Source organism: Polyodon spathula, chromosome 3 (genome assembly GCF_017654505.1).
Source record: "Polyodon spathula isolate WHYD16114869_AA chromosome 3, ASM1765450v1, whole genome shotgun sequence".
Lineage (NCBI taxonomy): Eukaryota > Metazoa > Chordata > Actinopteri > Acipenseriformes > Polyodontidae > Polyodon > Polyodon spathula.
In genome coordinates this window covers 90,588,873-90,612,698 of record NC_054536.1, presented here as the reverse complement: position 1 = coordinate 90,612,698, position 23,826 = coordinate 90,588,873, and the positions used below count along the sequence as shown (strand labels likewise).

The 23,826-nt window shown below is 36.9% G+C and overlaps 1 long non-coding RNA gene across 1 annotated transcript in view; it reads left to right on the top strand.

Annotated features, from left to right (window-relative positions):
* Positions 1-13,855: 13,855 nt before the first annotated feature.
* Positions 13,856-23,826, top strand: part of LOC121313624 — a 37,300-nt gene continuing 27,329 nt past the window's right edge. The window contains exon 1 of the long non-coding RNA XR_005950019.1: positions 13,856-14,112. This is a non-coding gene — a long non-coding RNA (uncharacterized LOC121313624). The remainder of the gene's footprint in view (positions 14,113-23,826) is intronic.

Below are 23,826 nucleotides of genomic sequence, written 5' to 3'. Positions count from 1 at the left end.
ATGAAACAGAAACATTGCACTGTCACTGGAGGGCCACAAATCAATTGTAAATTGGGTTTTAATTTTAAATGTGAAACATAATATCAGCACCGTACTGTTTCATGTGTCTTGGAAATGTTCCTCCAGATACATATATATATATATATATATATATATATATATATATATATATATATATATATATATATAAACAGAGAGCAGTAATTCTCTATTTAAAACACCTTTCCTAGTTGTTGAAATATTTTACACGCAGACATGTTATTTCAAGTTTGATCATATTTATTGAAATATATTGAGTTGCACACAAACACGACTTATGGATGTGAATCAACATATGACACTGTTCTTTTTTAAATACACCTAAGTGGCTGTGATAAGAAACTGTGCTAAAATGATGCTACTTAAATTAACGCTGTGGTAATCAACCTCAGCCCAATAAGGTCAACTGGCCAGCTTGTGATTACAGCTGCAGCTTTGAGGCTTGTTACTGTCCTACAGCTGTGGCAGGTCAATGGAAAAAATTTTCTTTAAACAGTATAAGCATCTAACGCTGCAATACCTAAATCAAGCCTATTGATTATTCATGTGCTGATGAGCCGTTCAAAGCTGGAGAAGTAATTAGGGCTTATTTTGTGTGGATTATCCACTGTGAAAAGGTCAAATAACTACAAATAGTGACAGAAAACAATAGCCACCAAGGACTTCTGCATTCGTGATCAGTTAAGAAATGCTAAGGCAGAGCCCAGTAATGATGTTCTTATGCCAGGTTCCACACAGTTTGATTGTTCTGTCATAGGAATCCAATGAGGCATGAGTGATGGCTACTTTTCTTTCTTGCCGTGTGCCAGGTCTCTGATGTCTGTCAAATAAAGGTGTTTGCAATGGAACCCAGAATGACAAGAATGTAAAAGCACATTTCTGCTACAAGAGGAAAATACTAGTCGAGGTAATTAGAGACCTGTGCCAGAAACTTGTATTGAACTTGGGAATTTTAAAACAGTGCTTTTGACTTAATATTCTAGCTTTTCAAACTATGACATTATTTGTAAGTGCCACAGAGTGTATACCCATATGCGTATTAGTGAAATTATTTTCCATAAATCAATAGGACAGTCCCTAAAAAAACATGCTAACAGGGTAATTCGAATGAAAAAAATACATTAGCTAGTATCTTCAGCTGGCAAAGCTTTATTTTGTCATAAATAAGTATTTACCTGATATGCAATTACCCATTTACTGAAGTTCCACTACGTTAACAGTTAACAGATATCTAATAGTGGTGCTTATGTGTTTCCACCATGAAGCCTCCTCATAACAGAGATATATGGTGAGAAATGCACGCACATTTCTTTTGCTGTTTCCACATGAAAGACACACATTGATTACTGACTGGTCTGCTCGACTGGGACGAGTGGAAAAAAAAAAAATCCGAATTTGATTGGTCACTTTAGACTGTGTGGCAGTGCTGAGGCCTGCCCTTGTAAATAAGATGTATGTGGTGGGGTTTTTAAATTAAATGTGGTTTTTCGTTTTGGTTGTAAATAGAATATGTTACATCTTGTAAAAACACAGTGTGTGCTAGATGGCAGGGCTGGGAGGTTAGACTTCTCTCCCTGCCTAATAAAACCCACGGTGAAGCAGGTGGTCAGGTGTGAACTGATTAATTGTTTATCAATTAACCCTGTTCACCTGCCTTTAAAAAGGGTCTGGAAAGCCAGTTCTTTGTTATTTGTTTGTTCTCCATGCGCTCTGCGTTCTGCGCTCTTTGTTCTGTGCTCTGTGCTGTGTTCTGTGTTCTGCGCTTTGCGTTCTAATACTGATACCTTGTCATTTTCATATGGTTATAATTTTTTGTATCGATTTTATATATATATATATATATATATATATATATATCATATACTGAATGATATGATAACAAAATGAACAGCATTTGTTAAGGTGTTAGTAAGCATAAACTAAAAGGGACCGAGGGCGGAATGTTGGTCCAAGGTGAGAAAAGCTCAGCCAATCAGGAGACGTTCCACCACATACAGTATTGTAACATTCTCAAAACAAGCCCATCCGATGAGAAATGTATATTCATTATAGCTTGAATGCCCATTTAGAATAACCCTAACTGTGGGTCACCTGGTATGGAGTTGGTTCCAATTCAAACTGGGTTATGCAGATAGCAGATTTATCCCCTGCAGAATGTATGTGATTCATTTAATACATATTATTAGTTAAGGGATACGCCAAGAGTCTGCAACAACAAAATATACTGAGGCTATTCCTGTATTGCAGTCAGAAATATTACCTTTATGCTTTTTTGAATTTGGAAAATAAATAATTTACTTAAAACATATTTTATCCAGCAGCTAATCAGATGATCCCCAAGGGCTTTTAATGTAGACCACTCAAACGTGAGTAGAGCTAATGCTGCTTTGCTGTGTTTGTGTTGTGCTTTTCTTGGACCTACCATATCGGAACCTCAAGTGAATGTTGGCCAGCATTAAATATATATTGAAGACGAGGATCCACATCTGGCACTAAAACTATTTAAATATCCCTTCTGCACTAACTTCAATACTGAGCACTGCAATTGTCTTTCATCATCATTTATCATAGGACATGTTTACATGTCTGGCAATAAGACTGTCTAAGGGTATATTGAGGGATGTGAGAGAGGTTTGTAATTATTACTGGTATGCTATTTCAGGCGTTAGTCATCCTTTATGTCATTTTTAAACAACATTTAGTAGCACTATAATGTATTCTATGTAATGAGTATTCTGATTATGACATTCTTCCTCTCACTCTCAGTATAAATAAATCAAACGTAAAGCCCCAAAGCCTAATGTTTTTATAGATTATTGTACCAGAATTCAGTGCTTTGCCATGGCTTCACTTTACTATGCTTTTACCACAGTATGTCATGCTAACATATAAGACGCTTTACATCATTGGACACGGTGTACTGTATATTAGAAGACAATATGTTTAATCATACTGTGCATACAATTTAGCAGTCATGGCAAGAATCTGAAGCCAGAGGCTCACTGATCTGATTAATGGTGCTGCATGAAGGAAAGTTGTCCTTATTATTTGACCTTAATTCACTTGAATGGATTGCACACTTGAAAAATGACAGATGCATGGCAATCCCTTGCAGCTAATTACCTGAAAAAAATATTTTGTGTACAATCCTGCAGACTGCTGTAACCTCGACTATAAGACCTTGTCAATTACAAATGCTTTATTTCTTTGTCCTGTTTGTAATCAGAGGTTTAGCACTGTACTGTTAACAGAACTGTTACTGCATGCTATTTTAATTGACTGAATCATTGTTTCTCTCATGTTTGGCTAATTCATTTGAACTACAGAACTAAAGCAATTACATACTCATCAGCTGCTGCTGAGGCAATATTATTAACCTCATTTTGTGTGCTTTAAAAGCATTTTTATTCAGATTTTAAAATTGTGCTGGTGCTTTATACAGTATTTTAATTTAGTGACATACTTTTGGATTATATTCTGATTATATAAGTATAAAAACAACATTTGTGGCTCTCTAGAATGTAACATACTGTAAATTATATCTATAAACATTATTATTTCAGGTTCTTTAGCATATTGTTAACTTTACCACATTTATATTGAACTTGATCTTTAAGCTGGCATTAATAACTGGCATTCCAAACTGCAGCATGCTCCTGGAAGAAGAATAAAGAAGCCATACATTTTGAAAAAAACACAGCTGAAGACCACAAATGGAACATTGTCCTTTTAATATGATTTATGAAGTAATGTACCACTAAACATTATAGATTGGTTACACTGGTTAAAAGAAGAAGTGTTCTGGTTTACACACAGTGTAAATTATTATGATGGCAAAGCAGCACAGATAGGTCTGTTTTGTCAAAATGCATCAGTTTTGAATACCACGCTGATGTCTAACATGGTATTAGACCATTGATTAGAAATCATGCATGAGAAATAACTGTCAAGAATTCCAACCATTTTATCTTGTGTTCAAATGTCATCCTGTACATACATCAAAATTTAAATAACAATTTAAACTTTAGCAGCCAGAACCTGCTATTACTGCACGAGAGTAACAATAAGAGAAATCCCAGCTGTGGCAATGTATGAACTTATACAATAATACATTACACTTGCATTACAGAGTAACCTCAAAAAGCAGCTACATTTAGTATAAATAGTTTAATCTGACTGTAATTTAGCAAGTTCTTGACATCAACTGTTCTTGTACATTTTCCTAAATAAGATTTGAAACATGACAGTTTACAGCCCCGCTCCCCCTTTGCTTTTACTATACTGTGTAGTTAAATTCAAATTCTGCCCATTACTTTTTTCCTGTGACCATTTCTGTCAATAGTGGTGTTGCTAGAAACTTGATACTTGGGTCAAACAAAAACAACACTACTACATATCATTTATATAGGTTTACACTGCCACCTACGCTCCTTCACACAAGACGAGAGCATCCTGTAGTGCTTACAATAATGACTTTGCTCTATTCACTAGGTAGTGTCCAGCAGAACAATGATTTTTCTTGTGTCATAGCGTATCCAGATCATGCTTCCTCCTTCAACACTGCTGCTGATTTTCTGTTCCCTCAATAGACCTTCATTTTCAGTCAGAGCATCAATGTCTGGAGCATGGTATTGACACATCATGAGGCTCATAAGACAAATAATCTTTGTGGAGAAATGTTTTCAGTATAATTCCCCAGTTTACTTGTGACACGAGGTGTCTATGAAAATGTCAATACAATCAGGATTATGTTTAAAAATATATCAACTCATACGGACAACAAGGGATACAGCAAAGGTAAAGAAGGGCATTTCTTGTAAAAACTACTGGTTCTTGTATAATGGTGTAAAATGTATAAATGAAAAATAATGGCTCAAATTATAAAATTAAAGAAATACTTTAAAAACAACATATGTTCTGTGGGGTCAGCTGTGCAATTTTACTGTGGGGTTTGAAATTGTACTTTGATGCCTTGGCACTCCCACAACCTTAGACTACATCTCCCCTAGAAGTTAGTTTTAATCCATTCTCTTTTACATCCAAACATAGCATCCACCTAAATTTCAGTTAAGATTGGCTGGTTTAAACGTTTACTTTAAAAGGAATTTCACTAGCTGTGAAACAGAGTGCATTTCACACCCATTTGACTAGAGCCCTGATATAAAATATATCAATGTGTGTATGTTTCACATTGCTGCACACCTCCAAATCAATACCTCAAAAAACAATGCTGACAGGTCTCACTTAAGAGGCTGTAAGGCAGCTAGAGATAAGCTGGTCCAACTCTGGAGGGAAGATAAGGAACAAAGTATACACAAACAGATTTGTGTTCTGTGATTCCTCACAGCAGCAAATGGGTCTAAACAAATTATTTCAGAAGAGTAACCTTGGTTTGCATTACTTGCTAATGTATCCTATCAAACAGTACATTACCTGTAATTCAATAATAAAAAGGGTCTACATTCTGCCAATGTAACAATTTCTTTACACAACAACCCAAAATTTGGTGTGATTCTCTTAGTCAATCCTAATAATGTCTTCTCCAGCAGATTTTTTATAGTTAATTGATGTCTAAACCTTCTCTGATGGTTATGCCACTCTGGGGCATTTGGCATATCTGACAATTAAGAGGACAACAAATGTGAACAGAAGAGTAAAGTTTGAAATAAACTGTCCATTACTGACTGGGTTAATGTAGACTTTCTATCACTAATTACCATTTTTTATGTGAAAATACAAAGCACTGTTTTTTTTAACTGAAGTAAAAACTAAAGTCCTATGTTCCCTATTATTACCTGTTAACACAGGGATACAAAGTGGTGCTATACTTTTTGATTGCATCTTTATAGTGACCATTTTGTGAAATGTTAAATCACCTGTACATAATTACCCTTTTCAGATTCAGTTCAGTCTCCCTTACATAGGGATACTTAATCTGTACCCGTTACATGTTGACTGTTTGCAGATGTATATATTCAGCATCAAGTCTACTGGTCTGTTCAGTGATACAGGATGAATTAGGATAATTGAGTTATAAAGATTGTATAAGTCAGCAATATAATAATATACTGCGATGTTGCCCATTCCACTGAACAGCTTGCCTACCAGGTGTTGATTTAAATACATACACATGTGACACTTATGCAAATTTAACTATAGCCATGCTAAACATACATTCAATTATCTTTTAATCAGTACAAAATATATAATTTTCATCTGTATGTTTTTGCACACCAGCTGAAAGCACAGCTCTTTGAAATAGCCATATTAAGACTTGGCTGTGTTAGCATGGCTGTCTGCCCTCTGCAGCCAAATGTCAGACGTGACGTTTGAAAACAAGCACAATGTTCCCACACTGTTCATTTTGAGTAGTACTGTGGTTTGACTTGAGACAGAGAAGTCCCAGCTCTCTACTGCCCCCTGTGATAATGGCACCCTTGCATGTGCACCAATATAAACCAAAGCACACACGCACTGTAGCTTTCCTCACTTTACCAGCAGCAAGATACTTTTAGCCAATCAAAATGTAGAAAAGAACTGCTTAATTTTTGACGTTATCCATGTTTTTTTTTTTTTTTATTATGACAGAAAATACTAGTATTGTAGCTGTAATGAAAAATGAATGGATTGCTAACGTGCAGTTTTTGTAGTTTGTTACAATTGTAATGACCCTTGTACACTGCCATCCTCATTGTAACTCTGCTCGGTACAGTACATGTTCAATTTTATACTGAAAGCATAGTTCCTTGGTGTGTGTTTACTACATTCCTGCTCTTCACTTTATCAGAAAGCAGTCTTTGTTGTTTACATTCCTCCACTGACATCTTCAGGCTCTGCTATATCTCATGTAGCAAAACAGAAACTTAAAAAGGGAATCGCCTTTTTCCAAATGGTGTTATTTTATATACATTTTACAGGAAAGACCTGTAGAGTTAATATTTTCGGCACTTTATTTTAAGGTAGCACTATTAAAAATGTACAAAATGTGTTTAAAATTCACATCACTTCAATGAATGTGTGTCTATTTTTTTTTAAGGACATTTGTTTGCGTGGAGATCATTTGTAGTCCATCACCTATCACCTAGGCTACATATATATATATATATATATATATATATATATATATATATATATATATATATATATATATATATATATATATATATGGGTTAAGGTGAAGGTTTATTGAATGTGTTAAGAAACCAGATGCAATGATCATAAGATTTATAAGTGGCTTACATAAAGCATGCATATTGAAACAGTCATCCCAAATCTAAAGGTTATCACTATCTTCCAGTAGCCACTAAATAGCTACAGCTAAAGTAATGGTTACATCTATCAGATGTGGCTACCATTGTCATCACGCACCACAACAAAACCAGGACAAAGCATGATTCAAGCTATCATGGTTTTCTGGTTCCTCAGTGTAAAGGGTGTGTTGAAACGTGATGGGAAATTTAAAACAGAGAACAGAACTACTAGAGAAGCCAAGTAAAGTTATGAGAGACTGAAGTTATGAGAGCCAACTGTTGTCTGACATGATAAGAAACAGTAATATAGGGTGACTTACATGGCAACAACTTTGGTTAATGCCATAGTAATGATGGCTCAACCATCACCACCTGAATTAAATTTGTCAGATTAGCGAAAGGTCAAGAAACATTAGCATATGATTTGAACTCTTTAGTAATTGAAAAATGTTTCAGATGAAAGCAGTGGACCTCTGAAGATACATAAATTACAGTATACAAGACATTCAATAAACTACATGGTAGAATAAACAAACTGATATGAAATACAATCAATCAATTCAGACCATAGTTTACACAGTACAATATGCACAACAAAATAACAAATAAGCAATTAAAATCGAGGTCTTTTCATGGCAGTAGCAATTCATTATATTCTTTGTATGCTGTTTGGTTCTGGAGTTAATCAATCTAATATCACATGTAAAACATAGTATATACAGAGCCAAAGACATTTTAATCTTGTTCAAAGCAAGATTTTTTTAAAATAAATTTTGCATATATCTGAGGTTTGGGCTGAAGACACTTTTTTTTTTTTGTTTCTTTCATTGTTAGTTATAATGTTAAACGCTGCATTTGTCATGTATGGCTTTTAAAAAACGTGTTTCTATGTTATCCGACATTTACATTGCAAATCCTCTTTGGCACCACATTTCATTAAATAAAAACAACAATGTGAATTGTGTAGCTAGCAAGGCTAAACTCCTACTGTGGTAATTGATACGTAATTACTTTAGTTTGTTTTCTACATACCCGTCTAATTAAATAATTATATTCCCAATATACAGTATCCTTAAAATGGGGCATTACATTTCTTTCTACTTTTAATTATTTTTCTGCTGTTGGGCACAATAAATCAGGTTACTTTAAATTTACATTAAGATTAATTCAATTAGTAAAAATGATGGGTGCATGCTTTTTTAAAAAAAATATTATTTATCACTGGTAAAATTTTCTGCTGCATTCCGCCTCACCTCGAAAATCTGTAACTGGAAACTGAAGTCATCTCTTTATCCACAGGTTCAGTGAAACCCGATCTTCCACATGCTGACCGTCCAACGACCCCAGTCTTGAACTGGAGAGCTCGCCCTCTTCACAGGTTAGAGATAAATCAGTTTCCATGTTTCCTTTTACAGATTTACCATAGTAAACGCATTGCAAAGTGTAATACAGCATAGTGAAAACATTTAAGCATTTAAATTCCATTGTGCTATGGAAAAGCATGTTTAAAAAATTGCCAAACCATGGTAAACTATAGTTAATCCACAGTCTAACAATGATGAAACTGCACAAATATGGTGGCACATTGATCTAGGCATGGACAGTGCCATATTATGTGTAATAATTTCCTTGCACTGATCATTCAATTAAAAGACCATTGGTGATGTATACGTTGAGTTTTCTCCAAAGAAAATTGATTTTTCAAAGCCACATTTTCTGAATTAGTTTACCTGAAAAATGCAGTTACTTGAATAATTGAAAGCCCTGTATTTTTAATGAACATACATGGTTGCAGACCACTGGTTAGGAGGGCCCTCCTAGTCAAGCATAACACACATTATACAAGAGAGCTAGTGATAAGTAACTTCTTTGTATTTATCAATGTGCAAAGTGAATATTTTTTTATTGGTTCTCATTTTGGAATTCCTATTGCATTCAAAAACAACAGCATAATATTTGTGTGAAACGCACTGCCCCAAATTATGCCGCGTTGATAAAACAGATGCAGAACTTGATTTCAGCTTTTTAATGTTGGTCTTTTCCATACAATTTATTTGTTTTATAAACAGATCACATGAACATTCATGGGTGCCTTTGTTCATTTATTTCATGGGGATGGCTGTAGCCAAGCCTTTTTGTTTGTTTCATCATCATTTGTGGAAAAACTACAGAGCTCCACGAAGAATTCATAGAGTGTCCTCTATTCAGTTTTTTTTCAATGCATAATTTCTATCTGTACTGGTGGAAAAACTGGATTAAAAAAAAAAACTAGCTCCAGAAAATGATAGTTTTATTCAAATGAGAAATGAGTTACTTCATTGGAACCCTCCAGGTAAAATGTGAATTGAATTCTGAGCTTAGAAGGACTCAAAATGAAACACAAGTACCTGTACCCTTGGAAAAACAACAATGATAAAAATCAACACAAATTAAGAATGCTACTGGTCCTGTACTAATTCCTGAGTTAATCCTTATATAGTACACTTGTGTGTGAACATTTGCAACATTCCCTTCTTCCTACAGTCTCAGGTTTACCATCGATAGTTCCTCCCATATTGGAGACATTCAAAAATAGTGAAACAGTTAATGCTTAATGCTACTGGGTGACAAATGTGCGGTTTTAAGAAGAATGACTCAATTGTTTAGATACCAGACAAGCCTTAGGCACAGTGGATAGAAGGTTTGGTTCAGCTCTATGGTTTACAATCTGTCTGGTTGCACTGAACGAGTATATCAACACAGCACTGCTGCGGGGGAATCACATGGGCCAGAGGGACACCAGATCTGTAACATAAATAAAACACAAAGCCTAGGAGAATTTGAACACCTAATATCTCTTAAGGGGGTTATACAAATCTGCTGAAGGTTTAACTTAAAACACTACCGATAGATTTAAATTAACCAATAAGCGTGCAATATTGTTAATCTGCAGATTGGATTACAGATTTGTGTATTGTCTATTACCTTGGGCTTCCTGCCAGATGTCCAGAGGGACTGATTTATTCTGCTGCCTAGTGGGATGAGAAAGGTATATCATGGCCTTCTTTTCAGTTTACGTCCACTTTCTTAAGTTAAATGAATGGCTTAACTTGGTTAACTTTCTTTTTAGTTGTGATCTCTGTTGGAACATAATCCTGGAATTTCTATTGCATCATTGTTAATAACACGTTTTTCTGATTGCAGAAAGCATTTTAAAACTTGCATCTGATTTATTAGCCAGTTATCATTTCCTATGAACTTACTGTATATTAAATATAGGATATGACTGAGAAAATTGCTATCTAAAGGCACACTGCGATATGACTGGGTGACTGCGATACTGACGGCCATGTGTATATATAATAGATATATATATATATATAATATATATATATTATATATATAATATATATATATATAATTTATATATATATATATTATATAACATCAATAATTGAAAAAACATCACTTGTGACAGGTGTATAATAAAAACAGCACTATTATTTGCGGGGCAACCCAGGCATTATAAATTAAGTAATACACGATGCTGTATTACTTACCTCCATTATTATTTACTGTTTGTTTTACCGTCAGACGCGTGACATAAAAATAAACAAAACAACCCTTTTCACCTGGATTATAATTGTCTGTCTGTTCTTTAATCACCTGCACCTGCACACTGTATATATATACCTGTGTATTACCTGCATTTCCAACATCGGTTGTTTAATCTACTATTACAGCTATGTACCTGGCTTCCTGTACTCCTGCATCTAGCAGAACCTGAGGCACTGAAGAAATTAAGCCATTCTGAATCTTGTTAGAGGTACCTGAGAATACTGTGGCTATTGTCAAGTAATTGCTTAGCATGCTGTTGTAGTCAGAAATCAGAGAAAGTAATTCCACAAAATTACCTCTATTTGAGGAATTGGTGCCTTCATCATGCCCTCTGAATGCCAATTCTTGCTTGCCAAGGTAAACAACAGAATCAATCAAGTGTTTAAGAACCTTACGATTTTTTCTTACTTGCTCATTGTGATGTATTGTGTCCAAACGCTTCTGCTCATCCAGCTGAACATCAATCCGGGTTTGTCCAAAAGTTTTGAGTGTAATAAAGGCTGCTACAAACCAGACAAGATGCGGCAAGGAAAACTGTGCAGAGATGCGACAAAATGAATAGAACCTATACTTTTGATATGTATCTTTTACATCACAGGCAACGTGACAGCTTACACTTACGGAAATAACCTATATAAAGTCCTATAGTAAATTGGCCAAGTCCTATAGAATATCCTATAACATTTCTTTAAAACCTTTTTAGTCCTATAGAGTGTCCTAAAGTACTACTGTAGGGAGACCTTTTTGAGTACTATAGGAGGATATTTTTTTAAAAGAATCCTTTCGGATTTCTCTAAAACCTTTTTAGTCTCATAATGTCCTATAGTACCGTTATAGGATCCTACAGGACATTTCCGTTAGGGAAATTAACAGTTGCAGTTGTAAGAGATTTAGAAAAAGAATGAAAAACTAAAATAAAAATACACTTAAGGTTATATATATATATATATATATATATATATATATATATATATATATATATATATATATATATATATATATAGAGAGAGAGAGAGAGAGAGAGAGAGAGAGAGAGAGAGAGAGAGAGAGAGAGAGAGAGAGAGAGAGAGACACACAAACACAAACACATTTGCTGGTCACTTTATCAATACAACTCACTACATTGCATCCACCACCCATTTGAAAACTAGACTGGGTCCTCTTATTCTATCCTGCTGTGTGTACCTGATCATTGCTGCTGAAGTCCACCTCACAATGCTGAAAGTCTACCATGAGAAGGGCACCTTCCAAGCTGATAATGCAACCACCTGTCATGCTCAGCGAACCCCCCACAATCCAGCGTGGGAGAGTGATTAGCACTCTGTACATCTGTTAAAACAGCGACTGCTCATGTGCCCATCACCAATACACCATACTTGACATAATCAATACAAGGGAACACTGAAAAAGATTTGTTTTTGTTGTTAAGGCCTGTTTGATCGATTCCATGAAGTCAAGTTTGCAGTTAATGAAACCGTTTTCAACTGAGTGTTTATTAGTGTATCCTGTTTTTGAAAGAACTGTTTAACCTACTGTATGTGTCATAAGTGACCAAATTGAGCACTGCACTTTTTCACTTTTCATTGATTGATTGATTTGCGCTGTTACAATTTTGCTGTGATTTATTTGGTTGTTTTATTTTAGATTATTTACTATGTTCAGTTTTTGCTTTGTGTTTTATTATTTATTTGTATCTATTATTACTACACGGGTAATGAAATAGTAGAACTGACTGACATTCTGAGGAACCTAATTGAATCACCTGTTACCCATTACCTCATTTAATTACGAACTGCCTATAAAAGGTGTGCTGCCTGCACAGTGCAGGCAGAGAACAAGATAAACTGTGCTGCTGGAGAACCCAGACCAGGAAGTGCCTGGAAAAGCTTGCCCAGGGGAAGTTACCACCAAGTAGTAGTATTTTTGTTTGAGTGGTGAACCCTGTCTAGCTTGCAGATAAGTGCACAGGGCTGGAATAATGTTGTTCAGTGTGTGATTGGAAACCTTTTTATTTGATAGTACAACACATATATGGAATTTACTACTATATAGGTGTTAGTGTGTCAAATAGCATTATATTGGTGGTACATAACTACTGTGGTGGTCTGTAAATAAGAGTATATAAGGACTAGTTCTTAGAAATGTCAAATTGCAATATGTTGCAACGCAACTGCACTGACTATGGCTTTTGTTTGTTTTTGTATGTTACAACAGGTACCTGGGTCTGGGGTTTTGGGCTGTTGGACAGTGACCAGTGGGACAGCATTTGGGATGGGGAGAAACTAGCCCTGGGTTTTTACGGGGCCTGCCTGGGGTTAACTTACAGCGAAGAGGACAAGGGCCACCTTTGGCCTAGAGTGATACTACAAGCAGGGGTATCCAAGGGATACAAGGTTGTGTCTTCCTGTACTGCATCCTCCCTTCCCATGGTCCAGAAGCACCAGGACCCTCCCTGCCTATTTGTATAATTTAACTTGTTTTTAGATAGTGTTAACCTAATCAAACTATTTTAGTAAGAATTGCCATTTTAGATAGATATTCAGAGTTTTAGTTGATGGTATTTTATTGTGATGTTGATAAAGACTGTGGCCATGCATTGAAATAAAAATGGAAGCTTACTTACGTGTTGTGGTCCTTAGATGTTCATTTAAATGAATAGCACCATATTAACCACCTTTTTTGAAGAAACAAAACGGAGATGGAAGATAACCTACTGCAACAATTTGTCACGTTTGCTTTATTAATAATAGATTCGTTGTAAATACAGAATGTTAAAAAAAAAAAAGCGAAATGTGGTGAAAGACTGAATTTCCTTTTAACACCAATTAAATACCTTGTTTTAAATGTCACAAAATTGCAATGTAAAGACAGACCAAAACCACAAAGCAACTCGTGTCCTCTCCGCGGTTAAGCAATATTGCATACCAGTACTTTGTCCAACGAGAAGATAAAACTGAGCAACTGTCCAACGGGAAGAGCAGAGTCTCCAGCAAGCTGGGAAAGAGGAAGTACTTTCAACAATTTGTGAAGGGTTTGTTTCTGTTGCCGCTTTCTTCCCTGGTCAGGCTGTGGAAGTGTTAACGAATCTGTGAAATGTTTGTGATGACTTCCTCATTAGTCTGTTTAACTGCAGAACTTCCTTATTAAATGCGTTACTGAAAAAAAAAAAAAACCTAAATAAAACCAGAAATGCAGCCTATACCGCAAGATTAGACCATCATACCAGGTAAAAACAAACAAACAATAAACTCCATGTCAATATATATGCAGCTGCTTGTGTATAACTTTTAGTATTGTTTGATAGGCGTTAGTGCACAAACAGAAAACACGATTAAAAATGAGTCGACACGGATAGTGTATTAAACTATTGTTTGCTGTAGTTATATAACGTAAAGTGAAATCCGCCAGTAGTAATACATTTTATAGGGGCTGTGTGTTGGTTCTGTTATTTTCGGTTATATTAATAACTGGTTCCTAAACGACATAGGTTAATACTATATCTGTCAGTAGGGCTTCTGCTGTAGTTGTGAATTTTGTATTGAAAAAAATGCAGCGTTTAACTGCATTAATTACTATGTCGTGAACTTTACAGTGATAGGATTTGTGTGTTGTTTTTAGTCCTTCATATTTTGCGTTTTGTTCATCTCACCTGAGTAAATACTATGTATGGGTTCATAATGTTTTGAGATTGCTTGCTGAGTTTTTTTTTTCCTCCTACCTCTCCTGTTAGTTCGTGGCACTGTCGTTTCTAAAAACAATACCTGCATTGTTCTAGCGGAGACAACCACAATTTGTATAATCACAGTTTGTACTGACCTCGGATATTAATGGGTGGCATTTTGCTTTGGTAGCTGCTGGGAACAGACTGGTAAACCGTTTGACCAAACGTACACGTGTGTCTGTTGTTAAGAGTTTCAGGAAATGCAATACACAGTCAGTGTTACAAACAGTGTTATAGTTGTGAATGTAACAAACCAAACTTTTAAACCAAAAGATAAATACAAAATTATAAAGAATAGCCTATATGCATGTAGTTTAGCTACATTCTAATATTTGATCTATTTAGTATTCCTCATCAAAAAAAAAAAAATACTAAAATAAAATATTAAAAAGAAAATAAGCAGTGTTTCTAACAACATTAATACCAAATGCTTGTCATTCAGTAATGCAGTGGCAATGACTTAAGAATCTAAAACTGTATTTTTAGGAAACCTCAGTATTCCCTTACTGTTCATTTACTTTGTCACCGGTGCCTTATAACTTCACTTTTTTAATCTGTACACCCAATGTACAATATATGTTCTAAGGCCACCTGACACTTGAGAACTGTGACTGGGTTTTTGGAATATAGATTTTTTTTTAAATAGACTTACACTATAAGTCAAAGCCTTGATTATTTACACCTCTGTACTGTGTAAGTATAGAAGAATGGTGCATTATATGTACACAACAGTGGTATGTATACAACATGAATGTAGGTGTTAAAACTTCATGCTAATATTGGATTCGGCTCCCGCCAAGATAAGTACCATCTTCTTTTACCGTAAACCAATGTGATCCAACTGCATTTCCTTCCATCTGATGATGTAGATATCCTTCTGCCTGCTGTTGATGGCTGAAGTGTAGTGCTGGCTCCAGGGATCAGCCTATTTTTGTCTCCCTGGCGCGTCAGCACACACAATGGCTACAATGCTGGCTCCAGGAATCAACCACAGTGCGGCCTACCTATCGCATCAGCATGACAACCGTCTGCCCTTCTCTAGGGTCTTCAAGTGGGCACTTTCCATCCTTGGTGTTTTGTCGACTAGCCCATGACACCTTAAGAGGGCTTCACAGTGATTCTGGCGTCCCAGCATCACCCCCCTCTGTCCCCCTCTCAGCTGAGCCCAGCTTACTTACCTTCCTTTATATCAACATTTTTTTATTGATATTTTGCTTGAGGTCCCCAACCAGGATCTTTTTTGTCTCAACCAGAGCCAGTTGCTGCTCTTCTCTGCTGTTTCAGATAAGTTCTGCAGTGTTTCTCAGAAACCGGGTTGTGGAGTGTGCCACAAATCCTCGGCAACCCACCTCCACTGGGTAGAACTGGACTCTCCAGCCTTGCTGTTCTGCTTCAGCAGCTAGTTGAGGATACTAAAGTTAATTCCTTTCATACGCCTGATCCACAGCATCCTCCCATGGCACTGTTAACTCTACCAGATGAACAAGGCATGCTGATCCAGACCACAAGACAATATCAAATCGAAGGTTAGTGGTAGCAATATCAGATGGGAAAATAAGCCATTGTCCAACATCTGCCAGCATTTCCCAGTCTCTAGAAGCTTTCAGTTGTCGTAGATGAGTTTTGATTTTAATACTTTATCTTGGAGGTTGCTCCCCTGGAAGGTGGAATGCTGTTCTTCTTGTGTCCTATTGCTGGCATTGGTGGAAACCTGTTGGTCGTGCTGCGCTTGTCTTCCAATGCTAAGACCAAACATCGCAGCACCTGGTCATGATGCCAAGTAAACCGTCCTTTTCTGAGACCCAGCTTACATCCTGTCAAAATGTGTCTTAATGTAGTTGGTGATGAACACAAAGGACACCATGGAACCTCTCCTACCCATAGATTAAGATTCTGTGGTGATGAGAGAACTTCATATGTTGACTTGGTGAGGGAGCTGATCCTGCTGTGTTCCAGTGTCCATGGATCTGTCCATGGATCTCTTGGCCTGGGAAACTGCTTTTACGCACATCAACCTCTCCTCCTGCTTGAGCACCTCGTTGGCTACCAACTTCCTCCGTTGAGCTGGGGGGCTGCCTCGTGCCATGTAGGAGGAGCTGAACTGAGACCAAGGCCTCCTCTTCCATGCTGTACCTGCCCTATGATGTCACTCGTACGAAAGGCAGCGTTTGCATCTTCCACAGCTTCCTTTGCCGTCCACTTTCTTCCAGTTTTCAAAACAAGTGCTGCCTCCCTCACACATTAGTTGTGTGACTCTACCAATGTAATTTCCAATCGAACCTTGGCGCATTTAAACTCCTCGGTTAGAGCTGAGACAGGCAGCTGCAGTATCCCTTTACCATACAGTCTCACTCTGCTTAGGCAGCGTGGAACTCCTAACCATTTTCTGACATACAAACTGATTAACGCTTCCAGTTTATCAGCTGTTGTCAAGAAAACCTCATATACAGTGAGTGGCGATAGAAGTCTTGGCAGTAGACCAAACTGAAAGCACCAGTTTAAGTTTGCTTGGTAAAGAGCTGCTGTCTATGCTCTTCAACCCTTGTACTGCTTGTCTCACTTCTCCTTTATGTCCCCATCATACCAACTCCCAAGATTATCACAGGCTTCTCAGACACTGTTGGTACTGCCTCACCGTTAATGTAAAACCTCATATCCACTACTTTACATCTAATTATAAAAATGTTTCAGGCTACTGTTGTAGTCATAATTGTCTTATCATCCATGTATGCTCTAATTGGTGTCAATCACATTCCAGAAGCCAAGCATTCTCCTCCCACTACCCATTTTGACACCCTAATAATTACTTCCATTGCCATGGTAAAAGCCAGTGGAGAAATGGTGCATCCTGCCATTATTCCAATTTCTCGACATTGCCATGTAGTGGTGAATTCTGAAGTTGAAAAACAAAGTTGCAAATTTCCAAAGTAGGCTTTCACGGAGTTTGTTATTGTACTTAGTACTCTGAAAAAAATCAAGTGCTGCCCAAAGCAGCTCATGTGGCACTGAACCATATGCATTCGCTAAATTTAGGAATGTCTGTTTGAATTTGCTGCAAAATCATACTGATGTGCTCTAAGAATCTTAGGAGACCTGGAATACCAGCTTTCTGTACTGAATTGTCAGTGAAGCAGATCTTCAATAGGTAAGCTGACAATCTCTGAGCAACAATGCTGAAGAAAATCTTGCCTTCCACATTTAACAGGGAAATAGGATGAAACTGACCGATACTTGCAGAATCTTTAGGTATAAAGACCCCACCTGTTCTGCGCCATGCTCTTGGTACAATCTGTTTTTCCCATGCTACTTTCATCAATTTCCACAGGATTCATAGAACACCGGGGGCACTCTTGTACACTCCATCGGGCCCAGGAGATGATGACTCCCTTGCCACCTTCACAGCTTGCTCTACTTCTTTCCACTTAGGTGTGCAGTCCTCCATTTGGTATTCTGGTCTGAAGGACTCGACATAGGCTCCTTTTTGAGTCTGTGTGCATTTCGTCGAGATATTTCTCCAGCTCAGACTTAGTTGCTTTAGTGTGCAATTTTTCTCCCTGGTGAATGATTTTTTTGCAAATTTGAATGGGTTTTTGGAAAAGTTAGCACGCTCCTTCTTTTTGCAGCGTTTCCGTAGTCACTCAGCTATGTGCAATGTTGCAAGCTTATCTTGTATGGCCCTTTGCAATAGATTTAGTGCCACCTTCTGTCTTTGTTCTGCTCTTCTCCATTGCTTCCTCAGCTGCCTCCTTTCTCTAACTAGGTGCTCAATCTCCTGCTGCCATCTAGATTTTACAGGAATAGTTTGTACTTTTCGACTGTTCCACATAACCTTTCCAATGCAAAACAGAGATCTGTGTTTACTGTGTCCCACACTGTTTTCTCAGAAGCTCTTGGCCATTTAACTCCAGGCTTGTGCCCATTGAGGTTCTTTTCTCTCTTAAGCTGGTTCATCTGACCGGGTTCAAAAGGATCATTAGGTTTATCACTAGGTGTGGTTGTGCAAGCCTTCCTCTCATCTATGAAAGGGGTGATGATATCCTGCGAACTGTGGTTTGCTTCCTGTCACTGGATTTCATTCGACTGACTTGACTGACGTCTTAAAAAGTACTGGTCCTTGCCCCTTCTCCCTCAAGCATTTCATTCTCCCTTGATTAATCTTCAACTTCCTAACGATTGCCACTTGGCTCCAGCCAGAGACACAGACCTGGCGTTCTATGTCTTTGCTAATTGAGCTTGTCCTTTGTGAAATACTCTATTCTCTGTTCTCATATCTGTTTCCTTTCCTAAGTTATTAACCGTGTTGTCAAACCTTGAGTCATCTTCCACCCCTTTCTTGTAGACTCTAGGGGTATTTTTCTCAATCATTTCTTAGAAGCTTTGGGCGGGTGTATGCAGCATCCTGTTCCATTTGAAAACACAGAGCTGGATACTGTCATCTAGGGTGGCTAACCCCTGCCACCCCCAAAGGGGTCTATTTCTTCCTGTCATCTGTCTCTCCAGGCTGTCAAAAGGTCTTTCCCTCGTCGCCAGCTGCATTATTCACAGCAGTCACTGGACGTATCCAGATCTTCATGATTTCTATTATGTTAGATTAGGTGTTAAAACTTCATGCTGATATTGGACTCCGCTGTCGCCAAGGTAAGCACCAACTAAGACATAGCTTCTTTTACTGTAAACTAATGAGATCCATTTGTGTTTCCTTCCATCTGATGATGTAAATATCCTTCTGCCTGATGTTGATAGATGAAGTGTAATGCCTGCTCCAGGGTCAGCCTATTTTTGCCTCCCTGGCTCATCAGCACACACAGCAGTTACAATGCGGCTCCAGGTATCAACCACAGTGCGGCCTCCCTATCGCAACAGCATGACAACTGTCTGGACTGAGCTGAGTAGGGTACTCTGGGCTCTTTAGGTCGGCACCTTCCGTCATTGGTGTTTCGTTGACTAGCCCGCTACCCCTTTTGCAGGCTTGACAGTAATCTGGAATCCCGGCATCACCTCCCTCCGTCCCCCACTCAGCTAAGCCCAGTTTACTAACCTTCCTTTACATCATTTTTTATTTCTACTTTGCTTGAGGTCCCCAACCAGAATCATTTCCATCTCAAACAGAGCCAGTTGCTGCTCCTCTCTGCTGCTTCAGATAAGTTCTTCACTATGTGTTGCAACTCTTGGCCACTGAATCCGATGTCTCTGAGAAACTGGGTTGTGGAGTATACGACTGATCCACGACAATCCACCTCAACAGGGCAATTTGTTCAGAATGCTGCTGCTGCAAGAATACTAACAAATACAGATGAACTGAACATATTACATTTGTCTTGGAAACTTTGCATTGGATGCCTTTGAAATACTTGGTTATTTTTAAGGTTCTTCTGTTGACCTACAGGGCTGTCTGGGGAACTGGCCTATATATATTATATATATATATATATATATATATATATATATATATATATATATATATATATATATATATATATATATATATATATATATATATATATAATGTATGTATGTCAGACTTGCTGCATCCCTGCATGTCAGCTGTGCTGTTCAAGCTCAGAGCTGCTGGCTGTTCCCTTGACCAGGTGTGTCACTGTGGGAACTGCTGGCTGTTCCCTTGACCAAGTGTGTCACTCTGGGAGGTCAGTTTCTCCACTAGTTGTCCTAAACTTTGGAACTTGTTGCCACTAGTTGTGAGAGGCTCTCATTCCCTTGAGAAATGTAAAGCACTGCTAAAAACACATTTGTTTTTCCTAGCTTTTGGGATGTCATTGCCATGAAAGGCGCTATATAAAAATACATTGATTGATTGATTTAAATGTTGTAGGCCAAAACAATAGAAAATACATTCCAACAATGTGTTAGTTTGATATATTCCCGAAGTAGCCCCAAATGTATCAAACTATGCTACTTTGGAAATAAAATAAATACATACATAAATAAGTAGTCGGCGCTGCTTTATTGGGACGCGTCGGGAGAAGGGAAAATATCCCCAATAAGCGGCAGTCCCAATTAAACCAGTGGAATTTGAGACAACCTTAGTCACATTTTTTTGTTTCTTAATGAAAAGAAAAAGAATGAAATCACATCACATTTTTAAATAGTTTTATTCCTAAACAATTTAAAAATAATGAAATTACATCTTATCACAAGGCGAGGCACCGTGATGTTGACATGTCAACTTTCTTTGCAACAGCAGCCGAGGAAGCACAGGAAACTCCTCCTTCTTCAAGAGTTCAGTGTGTTTTAATCAAGTCACAGTGTAATCGGGCACTCCCATGCTCACTGCTCTGCGCTATGCGAACCTGTCTTGCTCTGAAAAGCTATCTCCATTCATCATTTGAAAATGCTGTATCCCAATTAAACAAAGTCACGTCTCAGTTAAACAACATAAATAGAATAGCAGTCTCAAAGAGTTGTATGTACATTTAAGCAGAAATCAGCGTTATCAGTATCCTGATTAGGCAGCACCAACTGTACATTGCAGACTTATGCTTTAAAATAAAATGATGAAACTATCTGATTTATTTAGAGCCCGGGAGGGGACATGAGAGGGGGAATAAAATGTATCTCGTGTGCACGTCTTACTATCTCCATGCACATGACTTAATATCTCATGGCCCGAGATAATATCTTGTATGCATGACTTACTATCTCATGGCCACTAGACATATTTTTCTCTTGTTCCCTCCTGACATTACACTCTGGCTCTGGCTCAGAGTGTTTTAAAATACAGAGGGACAAATCTGTTTGTTTCTAGGAAGGGGAGATTGTTGCCCCCATTAATAAGTAGGTGAGGATCTTAAATTTTCATACAATTCTTTTTTTCTGGGGTAAAATATGTAGCCATTCTCTTTGTTTCTAGAAATGCTAAAGTGAACCTTATTCAATACAAGATAATTCACAGATTTTCCTACAGAAAGTTGTTTCTGATGGGTCTTTCTGACACCCAAACAAGCCAGTACTGTTCAGGAGATAAGCTAGACAGCTATGTCTGTGCACTGTGGTACTGTCAATTATAGAAACGTTTTGGAAGAAGGTACTGAGCACTCCATTTTGTATGCTTGGCTGTGACATCCCTGCTTTACCTGCACTGTGTTTACTAGGTGACCTTTCATGCTTTGACCTTCTTTAACAAAAAAATAAGTGTATTCCTATCCCTTACAATTGCTAGACATGTAATTTTTATTATACTGGAAAAACTGAACTAACATATCAATTCCTCATTGTCTAAATATAATGTTTGATCATGCGTCTTGGAGATGTTGTTATTTGTTAGAATTAAACCAATGTATAACATTTCGGTTGCTATTTGATGTGTTGTGTTGTCTACTGCTCAGCTAATGTGGTACTGTAGCTTTAATTACACTATGTAACACAATTTTTGTTCCTGGGTAGTAAGTGTTATTTCCTAATTGCTTATGCCTCAAAAGTATAGAAAATGGCTATTATTCCCCACAGACTTTGCTTTTGTGACCAGGAGAGTGATATTTCAAAATATCACTATTTCCAATGAGAAAACGGGCAAATTTGTGTCTTCGTTCACATAAAGTCAGAAAAAAACAACATATGAATCCAAATTAACATGTATTTATACTAAAGTAATACACAAATGACTACAAAAGATTTAGAAGTGAGCAGTTTTTCGAGATTTACGATTATACTGTATTTACTATATAATCGTAAATCTCGAAAAACTGATCACTTCTAAATCTTTTGTAGTCATTTGTGTATTACTTTAGTATAAATACATGTTAATTTGGATTCATATGTTGTTTTTTTTTTTACTTTATGTGAACGAAAAGACACAAATTCGCCCGTTTTCTCATTGGAAATAGTGATATTTTGAAATGTACCTGTCCTGGTCACAAAAGCAAAGTTTGTGGGGAATAATAGCCATTTTCTATACTTTTGAGACATAAGCAATTAGGAAATAACACTTACTACCCAGGAACAAAAATAAATAAATAAATAAAATAAAAATTGTTACACGGTGTTATAAGACCCATGCGCACTGTGACCTTTTTCATTTTTATGATGTTTTTCATTTTTATGTGGAAACTGAGAGAATTATAGTGTTGTGAATAAGGAAAGCAGTGGTGTAAATCGCTTGTGCGAAAGGCTAGATACAGATTATTATTCAAACCGTATTGTTAAATTATCATGTCTTAAGTTTTCAAAAACAACCCCAAAACCAGCACTGTTGTCACATCTTATTGTGTAATTAATGATTGTTTTGAGTTGTTGTGTGTGTCTGTTATGAAGGCTGGCGATGTATATACGTGTTTAAAAAACACAATTGTATAAAAATCCAAGCATTCTGATAAATATGATTTTTAGAATCCATATGTAACAGAATTTTTGAAATTACATTTTAAATATGATATCAATTTTTTGTTATTCACTTACTCGTTTACTGTTTTTACAGTTAAGTACGTTATGTGTCATACATTAAACTAAAATACAACAGTGCACTATGTGCTTGACTACACATCATGTTGGAGTGTATCCAGTGATTGCATTTCAAAACCTAGATGAGGGTGCAGTCGCCCTCTACTGGAGGAAATATGAAACAACATGACCACTTTGTTTTAACATTTGATTTACAGATTGCTTTGGTTAAGACAGGTAATGTCTTGCAAATCAAGACATTGTTTGGTTAGTATATACTTACTCATGTTTCCTCAGTTGTTATACAGTATGTCATTATAATTAGTAGAATTATTAATTTAAATACAAATGAAAGTTACTATTTTTAATTTGTGTAAGAAATTAAATTAATTACATTAGTTTCATTGATTTTTGTCAAAGTGGGGGAAAATCTGACGGTAATAAAACATTTCCCTAACATTTGCTGTGTTTTGCTGAACCCACTAAAGTGTCAGAGGAGTTTCCCTTTAAGGGTCATGACCTGCAGCCTGTTAGTGAGGGTCACAGCTTGGGGTCAAGAAAACCCTGTGAATCTGTAAGCAGCAGTGTCCTGACATGTTGTAGCTGCAGACACAAGATGCACTGGCTGTAACTAATATCAGTACTCGCTGATAGTTTATAGTAATTTGGCCAATTAGTGATGTAAAGATGTGGGTAAAACAAAGCTGTTCATAATGATGTCAGAAAACATGGACAGATAGTATTTTGGATAATATTGTATAATGAATGCCCTTCTAAGTATAGTGCAGCATTCATTTATAACAGGAAATAATATAATCCGCAGCA